The sequence below is a fragment of the Neofelis nebulosa genome, chromosome 8, assembly GCF_028018385.1.
Source record: "Neofelis nebulosa isolate mNeoNeb1 chromosome 8, mNeoNeb1.pri, whole genome shotgun sequence".
Lineage (NCBI taxonomy): Eukaryota > Metazoa > Chordata > Mammalia > Carnivora > Felidae > Neofelis > Neofelis nebulosa.
Window position 1 is genome coordinate 30,400,082 of NC_080789.1, and position 11,731 is coordinate 30,411,812.

Here is an 11,731-nt window from a genome sequence, read left to right on the forward strand (position 1 = left end):
CGACAATTATGGTGACTTGTACGATAAGGTATAGATACCATTATATAAAACTATTTGCTAATTACTTTTTAGGTTATTTCTAATCATCCACCCAATTCCTAACAGAAATAATTCATTCAATGAAAAAATTTCACAGCCAAAAATTTCAAGTTTATTGATCCAAATTGAGTTCCAAATCATAATAAATTGCTTTGGGGGATCTACAGTACAAATCTATGAGACTGTCTTCCCAGTACCGGTTTCTGAGAATCAACCTCCACCCACCTGCATCATTCCCATGGTGCTACATAACCCCACCCCAAGCCACCATTGAATGGTTGTGCATTAGCTCGCCAGGGCTGCTGTGACAAAGTTTCACAAAATAGATGGCTTAAACAACAGAAACATATTGTCTCAATAGTTCTGGAGGCTACAAGTTTAAGATAAAGGTGTCAGCAGGGTTGGCGCTTCCTGAGGCTGTGAGGGAGAATCTGTTTCATGCCTCTCCCTTTTGGTGGTTTGCTGGCAATCTCTGTCATTCCTCCGTTTATAAATATATCACTCCATCTCTGCTTTCATGTTCATATGGTGCTCTCCCTATATGCTCATTTTTCTCTGTGTCCAAATTTCCCCTTTTTATAAGGACACTAGTCCTGTTGGATTAGAATCCATCCTGACGACCTCATCTGAACTAGATTATCTGCAAAGACCTTATTTCCAAATAAAGTCACATTCACAGGTGCTGGGGATAAGGACTTCAATATCTTTTATGGGGACACAATTCAACCCATAACAGATCCTAAGGTCTCCCAAGCTGGGCCAACAAGAATCCTTTCTGGGGATCCTTAGAAATAAAATTTCCAGAGGGCTGAAGGGGTCATTTGTAAAACTCAAGAGCTATTAGCAAGCATGTTTTCTACCACACAGAAAAATCTCAGCAGGAGGAAGAGATAAACTAACGTGCACAAGAAATGAAAAACATGGAATTGTGCTGGCATTTGAATCTCTAGTGCCAGCTGCATCTATGGCTCAACCTCAAACCCATCTATATGTCTATATCTACATATCTATATCTATGTCTATATCTATATCTGGTTCCGGGTGTGAAAATTCTTGTTCTCAAATTGGAACTATCATATTTCATGTGACAATATATTTTAATAGAGTTCCAGGCTTGAGTAGAAGGTAGCTTCATCCTAGGATTTAGGTGTATCTGGACATACCTACAGAACTTGTGGGACAGGAATTCTAGAGGATTATTTATTTGAGAAGTGAGAAGCCTTAGGGAAAAGAATTCATCTCAAGGGCAGAGAAAATCCAAGACTAATCAGATAAAAGTGCTCACTAACACTTTTCATCCAGGTCAGCCCCATAGAGTCCTGAATATGGTGAAGGATACAAACTAAAAAAAGGCATTTCATTAACTAAACTCTCCATGGGTCATTGAGAGTACTGATCGACCTCATTATCACTGTTGGTGGCTTTGGGCACCAGCAGGACAATGCAGCCATCAGCTACCCACGTTGAACAACAACAACATTGAGCAGCCAAACTATGATGACAAGATTCGAACACCAGTGTCTTTATGAATAGGGGTGACGTATTTGCCACCTGTAGTGTCACCATCACAGTGAGCCCAGGAGAGAGGAAATGGAATACTCCCCATGGTAGTCAGGAGAACTAGTTCTAAACATTTCCAAGGGATGCTCTGGACTGTTGGGAGAAATGTATGAGGACTGGAATTCTACCAAGAAGAAAGGAAAAAAAAAAAAAAACAGAAGTACTGTTTTATGGCTATTACTGTCATCTTTTGTCCCTGGGTTCGTTTAATGCAGGCAACAAGAGTTGATGGGGGAAAATATACATATTTTTCTAAGAAATAGTGAGATAACTTTTTTTAATATTTTCAACTAATCTAGAGCACTTATGCCCTTACTAGTTTCTTATATATTCTCATTGTATTGTAAAATATTTTAGCATCTAATTATACAAAAAAACAAAGTCACAATGGTATTTATTAAGGTTTCATTTGAATGTACCATAGGTTTCAAAGGTAAGATCTAGATCAGAAAATCTGCAATGGCACATTTTGACCTTCTGTTTGTTTTTGTTACAAAAGACTACAAAAGAATTCTTTTAAAAATTATAACCAAAATATAAGTCATAAGCCCAATATTTAGGTTATAATAAAATATTGTCTTTCAATGTAAAACCATACAGTAAAATGTCATATAACTAAAATTCATCATTTTAATTCTCCTCAAAATTGCACTTACATTAGTAAGCAACACATTTATTTTTTTACTTTAAACATTCTTTTTTTTTTTTGAGAGAGAGAGAGAGAAAGCGAGAGTGCAAGCAGGGGAATGGGGAGAGGGAGAGGGAGAGAGGGAGGAAGAGAGAGAGAGAGAGAGAGAAAGAGAGAGAGAATCCTAAGCAGTCTGCATGCCCAGCGCAGACCCCATCGTTGGGCTAGATCTCACAGCCGTGAGATCATGACTTGAGCTGAAGTCAAGAGTCAAACACTTAACTGACTGAGCCACCCAGGTGGCTCTCATTTTTTATACATTTATAAAATCTATAGTATTTTAATAACACTTCAGGTTGAATATGAGATCTTGTTAACACATCATACTGGAATTTTATTATTGTAAGAATTGAAGGAACCTTCAAAAGTTATCTGGTTTAGGACTTAACCTCCAATATAGAGTCATTAAATTTCAACTCCCCAGTATATCTGCAGAATACGAGAGCTGCCATTTTTTTTAAAACACATGTTTTGTGTTGTTTTGATTTATTCTGTAAGTGGGATAATTTCCAGGGTCAACAAAATATGGAAAAGTCTTGGTTAATCTTCAACAGTCTTCAAAGCTGATCTTCAGATAATCTATTCTTCTGAAATATAAATTATTCTATTTGCCCAAATTTCTAGCCACGGAAGGTTCAGGTAGGGAATGGACTAACGTTTGGCAGGGAATAGCGTTCCTTGTCTGGAAAAACCACATGGCAGGTGCAGGGCCAAGGATGTCCTTGTAAGGCAGAGCAGACATCCCCCTCAGCTCATTCCTTCCAGACTACTGAAAGAGATGGGCAAGTAGGTACTGCCAGTACAGAAGGCCTTCTCCCATTCCTGTGCACAAGCCTCACCTTTAACTTTGTTTCACAGAGTTGAATATAAAATCGTATCAATCAATAAAACTGTGGTTATCAACTTAAAACTACACCATACACTATAGCAATAGTATTATTTTGTATTGTAAATTATTCAGGAGAGAATTTCTGGAAACTGTGGATTTAAAAATAATAATAATAAAGTACACTGAGGCAAAAAAAAAAATCGAAATCTTTATTTAAATTACAAAGTGGATCATGACCATACTCTTCAAACAAAGGGCTGTTTGTGGGACAGGTAAGTGCATTAGAGAAAAATCTATTTGTGTTTCTTGCCATAAGAACTTGATGTTTTGAAAGTTGAGTAGACATTTTCTCAAATGTTTCACTTATTTCCATACCTCATAAGCATGACTCCTGTACAGAACAACACTTGTCAATTGATTATCAACAACTGATAACATGAAACCACTGTGTAAAAATGTGGTTAGAAGCTATCAAGAAAACATGAAAAATAATCTTCCTATTTTTCAGTTTTATATAAGAAGAAAGCATGTGATTAACAAAATAATGTATTTAAAATAACCAGAGTATTGGGGCACCTGGGTGGCTCAGTCGGTTAAATGGCCGACTTTGGCTTAGGTCATGATCTCGCAGTCCGTGGGTTCAAGCCCCACATCAGGCTCTGTGCTGACAGCTCAGAGCCTGGAGGCTGCTTCGGATTCTGTGTCTCCCTCTCTTTCTGCCTTTCTCCCACTCATGCTCTGTCTCTCTCACTCTCAAAAATAAATAAACATAAAAAAAGAAAACTAAAAAAAATAACCAGAATATTGTTGAGACAACTGAGTCCATCAGTGGTTGTTTAAGAATATAGTATAAGATTTTTTTAAATGAGGATCTTCTAAAATCAGGTATTTTATTATATGAAGAGTTGAACCTACAGAATCTTATGTCATAATTTAAAATCGCCTTCTAATTTCTGAAGCCCTCTCTCTACCTAGAAGAGTAGGAGCGACAGATCAACTAGAAGGATCAATTGGAAGAGGCCCAGTGAGAAAACAGAAAATTCAGAGAGAAATTTTAAGCAGATTTTTAAAAATAAGGAAGGCTTCTAGAGAGAAGAGAATAGAAAACAAAGAAGAAGAAAAAGAAAGAGGCTAGAGTACAATAGTAAAGATTAAAAATAGAGTTTTATCCAAATACATGTTGTCTTAATTCTTTTTCCTTCTGAAGAAGGAGGAGGAGGAGGAGGAGGAAAAGAAAGAAAAAGAAACTATTTTGAATAAAAAGTTGGCCACATTATGTAAAACACAAACTATAACCACTCAAGAATTACAGAACTGAAACTTTTCTGTCACCAAAGTAACCCTTCTGCTTCACAGTAATATGCCCTGTGAGGCATTTCTGGAGCACAGTGAACACCCTATCTGCTATCTGATCTGCTATGTGATCCTATGGCTCACTTCCTGCTCCTTCCATCGTTTCATGGCCCATGTCTACAGGGGAATATACTAGACACTCCTGGGTCTAGTACTGGAAGTAAAGCTTCCAGAGTAGACTATTCCTGGTCTACAGGTACCATAGGGAGAAAAGGGGAGTTCTGTACCCATCAGAGTGTAGTGACTAATGTAGGCAAGTATCAGTGATGGAGGCTAAAGCCTTGGTCTCAAAGAAATATCCCCAGATAACCTACTAATTAAAAAAGAGGAAGTTTATCCTTACAATGGAGAAATCTGGTAGTCACCATCTTAATCGAGTAATCAAACTAAGCCTCACTACCAGTGAAGCACCCGGACATTCACCTCTGTACTGTTCCTGCCAAAAATATTTTAGCCTAAATCTAGTTGTGAGGAAACAATTAAACAAATAGGGAATTTGGGACACTGTTCATGACAAGTGACCTGACTTTCAAAAAAGATAGCAGCACGAAAAACAAAAACTGGGGAGACTGTTCTGTGACAAGAGATGAAGGACACAATATTCAAGTGTTATGCATGATCCCTAAATTGGTTCCTAGATAGAAAAAAAAATAGAGCTATAAAAATATTGGGGGGCAGATATGGAAATATAAATATAGATGTTATATGATATTATTTCTTAGGTGTGAAAGATTTGTTATGTGGGAGAATGTTCTCATTGTTAAGAAATGGAGGTTAAATACATTCGGAGGTGACAGGATGTCTGCAATTTATGTTTCAAAACAGGTCACCAAAAACTCTGTGTGTGTGTGGGGGGGGGGGGGTTAAGGCATAAATCACATGGGGCAAAATGACAATTGGATAAAGGAGGTAAAAGGTATACAAGTGTCCATTGCACTATCCTAAAATTTTTGTAGGTTTAAAAATGTTCTAAGTAAAAAGTTGGACAGCAGGGAAATTGTTGGCCTTGAAATCAGAGAACCTAGAATCTCAAACTGTGTTTTCACCTTTGGCAAGCCATTCTGAGCATGAGAAGGATAAACTCACTGATCTACCCTATAAGATAGTTGTGAGGATGAACAATGTTCACAAAGGGTTATTTGTAAACTACAAAGCACTTCAGGGTTCTTACCCTTGCATCCAAGGATGGAAGACAGGGTTCCATGAATTTGGAATGCAGAAAAATAACTACACCTTTACTTTCTGTAGACTCTAACTGAACTGTAACATTTCCTCCAATTTATACACATAAGCATGAGTTAACATGTCACGTGTCTAATGCATGGTAAGAACTCGACACACATTAGCTGTGTTATCATTAGGTTAATTCTTTTAAGTTGCACCAATGAAGGTCATGAGAAGTATGAGTCAGTCATGGAGCTCTTACAATCATTTATCCGCTATTTCCTTCCACATCCAAAAAAGACACACCTACTCTGAGCCAATACTATGGGACAGATGCTATATCACTGACTCATGCTTTCCATGGCTCTCATTTGTGCAACTTAAAAAAAACAAATTGTAGTGATAACAGAGTTAACTCAGTGTATCCAAAACGGAACTCCTGGTCTCCCCACCGGGACTAAAAAAAGATCTGTTCACTCAAAGCCTCTCCCATAATGGTGTTCCGTCTGTCCAGGTGCTTGGGTCAAACACGCTGGGGTCATCCTTGACTCCTCTTTTTTCCACTCCACCTCTGCTTCTGCAGGAAATTCTGTTGACTCTCACTTTATGTTATTTATTTATTTATTTATTTATTTTTATTTTTATTTTTATTTTATTTTTATTTTTAGAGACAGAGAGAGTATGTGATGGGGGGACAGGGGCAGAGGGAGTGAAAGAGAGAATCTTAGGCAGGCTCCTCACTCAGCACAGAGCCCGACATGGGGCTTGATGCCATGACCCTGGGTTCATGACCCGTGGCTCTCACTTTAAAACACATCTAAAAGGGGCACCTGGGTGGCTCAGTTGGTTAAGCACAGGACTCTTGGTTTCCGCTCAGGTCATGATCTCTTGGTTCGTGGGATGGAGCCCTGTGTCAGGCTCTGAGCTGACAACACGGAGCCTGCTTACGATTCTGTCTCTCTCCTCTCTCTCTGTCCCTTCCCCACTCATGTGCCCTCATTAATTAATTAACTTTTAAAAATTAAAAAAAAATAGATCTAAAAATCTAGCCACGTCCCACCACTTCCACCACTACTGCTCTGGCCAAACCCATCATCACCTCTCCCCAAGACACTAATGCAATGGCCTCCTAACAGGTCCCCTCGCCCCCTTGCATCTGTTCTCCCTCTGTAGCATTATCCTTTTAAATATGTTACATCATATCATTCCTCTCCTTAAAATCTTGTCTTGGTTTCAATTTTCCTCGGAGTAAAAACCAAAGTCTTTCCAATGGTCTCCATCACTTCTGTGACCTTGACTCCTAACACTCTCCCACCACCCCTACTCAGTCACTCACACTGTCCTAGATACCCTGGCTTCCTCCTGGTCCCTTCAACCAGGCATGCTCCCACCTTGGGACTTCTGTACTGGCTGTTCCCACTGCCTTGGAATGCTTTACTCCCAGATATTCATGTGGCTAGTTCCATCATCTCTGTGTCTCCGTTCAAGTCACCTCCTTAGTAAAGTCTACTCTGATGATCCTACTTAAAATAGCAACCTACCTCATGTTGCCTCATGGCCCTCTTCTGTTGTTTGTGCCTATGGTACTTATCACCTTCTAGCATATGGATAATTTAATTGTATGTGATCCATCTCTCCCTGCTGGATTGTAAGCTCCATAGAGACAAAGATTTTTTTTTTTTGTTTACTCATACATTTCTTAAAGTTATATATGCATTTATTTATTTTTATTGGGTCTTTTCAATTTTTACTGTGGTAAATCCACATAACACACAATTTATTGTTGTAACCATTTTTAAATGTACAGTTCAGTCCTATTAAACACCTTCATGTTGTTACACAGTCATTGCTAACCTCAAATAAAAGAAGGTCAAAAGGTTTAGAATCCATCCTTGGATATCTGTTAATAGTAGTGAGGAAGAAAACTGTTTAGAAGGACATAGGACTATGTCACTCAAATTTACTTCCTCCCTGCCTCTAGGAAATTGTCCAGATTCTTTGGCAGAAATTCTCATAAGCTAAGCGTCAGGCTATACTGAGGTTCAGCACAGAGCTATGACCAGTAGTGAGGAGGGACCCCTCCACATCTCTGTGAGAACAGAGGCCTAGCAGCGGGGTGAGGGCAGAGGTAGAAGGACCAGGGCCAGCTGGGAATGAAATCTGCCATGGGAGCAAATCCCAAACAGCCACTGTCGAGAAGGCATGAGCCAAGATAGGTGGGAAGATTGAGAGGTCTGAGAGCTTACATAAGTGGACTTATAAGTTAAACCCTGGAAACCCCTTAAGTATCCCTCCTACTCTCCAGCGGCCATTATTCCAAGGAAAGAGGAGGCACAGTTAGATCAATTCAATGAATTGTCTCTATTTTGAATTAAAGTTGCAGTCGCAAAATGTGTCCTGGAAGGTCTACGTGTCCTAACTCACAGATATTCTGTATTCCAAAATTTCACACTGGTTGAATCTTTCATCAAACTGTGGGTTAAGTCTCTCCATATGATTAGATCTGAAAAGTTAAAACTGACTTCCGATGGCTTTTGAACAAAGTGATACAGTCTCCTTCATGTCCCAGACCCTTGTTCCTTGTCCAGTGCCTCTATTTTTAAAAGCTTCTCTTGTGACTCCTAGATGAAAAGCTGTAGGATTTTAGAGGGTAAAGGAGTAGATTACGTGGTGATAGAAAAATGTTTCTGCTCTCATAGGCTCTTTCAACTGGCCACAGCCCAATCTCAAGCAGTGCACAAAGGTTCAGAACCTGAACACCATGGAGCCCAGGAAATTCATCCAGCATCTCCTTCTTTCAACTGCTTCAAACCTTCTGAAAGATCGATGCCTCTTCTTACTTAGAATTTGGTGTATCTTCTAACTGCCTACCGATTATCTCTGGAAGACACTTATCTCTAGAGTTTCTCCTTTATCTTTGAGGACAGCGGCCTATACCCCGCAATTATGTAGCTAAGTAGGTTTTAGGCTTTGCAAAAGATCAGGAAACTTCTCTAAGATTTAACATTTAATTTGTAAAATGAGGAAATTCAACTAGATCAGTGTTTACCGTATTGTATCCTAAGGACACAGTGGTTTTGTGAGATGATTAACACGGATATGTCACAGAACAAGGTTACCACAGTAAACGAAACTCTGTATATTTTACACTTACAGCACATCAGTTTGGACCAGGCTCGGCGGTAGCCTAGTGTTCAGTAAATAGCTCCTTCCCATATTGCGTCGTGCAACCCTAAAGCAATCACAGTCTATCCCCCGGCGCACATTGCCACCCCAATCAAACCAGTTTCTGTTAATAAGGGAGAAGGGAGGTTGGAGTGGGTGTGAATAGAGGCAACCAGCAACGACTGATATTGCTGACATTATTATTGATTATCTCGAATTGTCAACTAAAAGTGAAATTAGGTGGTGTCTGTTTAAGAATGCAGGGAAGCCCACAAACTATTTTAAAAGTACGCTGTACAAACTAAAGAGTGTTTTGTGTTCTTCAGAACACCCAGCATAACAGATGGACTCATGTCCCCAGACTGTACTCATTTAATAAATGTTCACTGACAGCCTTACAGTATGTTTTCAATTCCTTCAATGGCCTTTCTCTGTGACCTCTGGGTCTTTGCACATGCTATCTCCTCTGAATGGAATAGTCTCCCCTCTAGTCCCACCTTCCCATCCTTAAGTGTGGCCGACTCTAATTCATCTTTCAAGTTTCATATTAAATGTTATTGCCTCAGGAAAACCTTTTTCTAACCCTGTATAATTATATTATATATTTTCATGGCTGCCTGTCATCCACCTATCATTATCCTCATTGTACATTACTATAATTATTTCTTTTATTATCCATCTCCCTCACTATATTGTATGCCCCACAAGGTCTAAGATCATGTCTGTTTTACTCTTCCCATAAGCAGCCTGAGGTGATCTCTGAAAATGGTTCACTATTCTCTTGACCCAGAAAACCCTACAAAGTCATGCAAATCAAGAGGTCAAATCTTCACGTTCACTTTAAGAACACACGTGAAACTGCCCAGGCCATCAAGGTATGCATATGGGAAAAGCCACCAAGTATCTGAAAGATGTCACTTTGCAGAAGCCACATGTGCCATTCTGTCACTACAATGGTGGAAGTTGGCAGGTGTTCCCAGGCCCAACAGCGGGCCTGGACACAGGGTCGGTGGCCCATAGAGAGTACTGAATTTTTGCTGCACATGCTTAAACATGCAGAGAGTAGAGCTGAACTTAAGGGTTTAAGCATGATTTTCTGGTCATAGAGCACATCCAGGTGAACAAAGCCCCCAGTATGCATCATAGAACTTACAGGGTTTGGGGTGCCTGGGTGACTCAGTTTGTTAAGCATCCAACTTTGGCTCAGGTCATGATCTCACGGTTGATGGGTTCGAGCCCCATGTCACACTCTGTGCTGGAGCCTGCTTCAGATTCTGTCTCCCTCTCTCTCTGCCCCTCCCCTGCTTGCTTTCTCTCTCTCTCTCTCTCTCTCTCTCTCTCTCAAAAATAAATAAACATTAAAAAATGTTTTAAGTAAAAAAAAAAGAACTTACAGGGCTCATGGTTAACCCCTACATGAGCCCTCCCTGCCACATTAAGATGATCCTTATTGAAAAAGAGAAGATTGTTCCTAAACCAGAAGAGGAGATTGCACAAAAGAAAAAGATATCCCAGAAGAAACTGAAGAAACAAAAACTTAGGGCCCAGGAGGAAATTCTGCATAAAATAAATGCAAATAAAAGTAAAAAAAAAAAATCATGTCTGTTTTTGTACAGGAGGGTGTAGCAAACTGCATGTCCAATGTTAAATATATGCATTCAAATGGATAAATGAAAATACTGTGTAAGCTGTGAAAAAAGAAAGTTGAAGACAGGCCTAACATAACTAATAGTATGATGTGGCTAAGGATACTACAGAAACATGAACAAGATGCCAAAGAATACAAAAAAAAGTGAGTTTAGCCTGAGTTTAAAAAATGTGTTTACCAGGTAGTCAAGATGGGCAAGAGCATTTCAAACAGAAGGGGCAATAATCTCTGGCAAAACAAAACAAAACAAAGCCCTAATAAAATCCTGAATCAAGGCAATTGTAGTAAAGAGAGTGATTGGAAATTCAATATATACTTTTAAAGTAGAATCAACAAGATCTGTTGAGAGATAGGTTGTGCATGTTGAGGACACAGAAAGTGTTCAAGATGACTTCTACATTTGTACCTTAGGTGACTAGGTTGGTAATAATACCATTTGTTAAGTAGAGGTTAAACTAGAAGTAAATGTTTCCGCAGACTACAAAGTTAGCTAAGCTTAGTAGACACAGTTTTAGGATTGGGAAAACTTTGGGGAATAGGTGATAAGAAACCAGAAGTTTTAAGGAGAAGATATATTTGACAGAATCTATTAAACATAGAAGATAGTTGAAAACATGGGCACAGATGACATCAGGCTCCACTTAATGAACATCTGCAAAAATGTGGCATGACTATAACGTAATACAATTGCTTCTTCGGAAAAAAAAAAAACAAACAGTATTGCTTAAACATCCAAATGAATGATGCTTCTTTCAAATGAGTCACCTCGGGAGGCCCTGCACTCGTGCTGGCTTTGCTTCTACTATTGCTAAAAATATTTTCAACTTTCCTTTTTTGGGCCATCCTTTAAAAAGTGAACAAGATATTCTTTTGAATATCCTCAGTATTGGCAAGTCTTCATTGTTTCAGGATAAATTGGATGGGGAGGGAGCAACAAAAATTCAGGGCCAAGTCTGATGAATAAGGGGAATGAGTGATCATATTATATAAAATCATTTTGGCTCAAAAGAGAGGAGCAGCAAGGTGCAAGGAAGATTCTTCTTTGACTGATAACTGCACCTTAAAACAACTTTAATTCAACAAATATTTCCTGCAGTGTCTGTGGGCCAGGCCCTGTGCTCCTACTTGCACAATAGCAAAAGGGAAGCTCCTGCTGTGTTTTGAGCAAGAACACATTTGAATAAGCATCATTTGAATAAGTATCCAGTTTCCACGGTTGACTCCTTTGAAAAACATACTACTTAAAGAAGTATTCTATCTTCCTGACTTCTATATGGAAGCCTCT

General features: G+C 39.1%; 1 pseudogene; it reads left to right on the plus strand.

Moving 5' to 3' along the window:
* Positions 1-9,563: 9,563 nt before the first annotated feature.
* On the plus strand, positions 9,564-10,653 carry LOC131483950 (large ribosomal subunit protein uL22-like; annotated as a pseudogene).
* Positions 10,654-11,731: the final 1,078 nt, after the last annotated feature.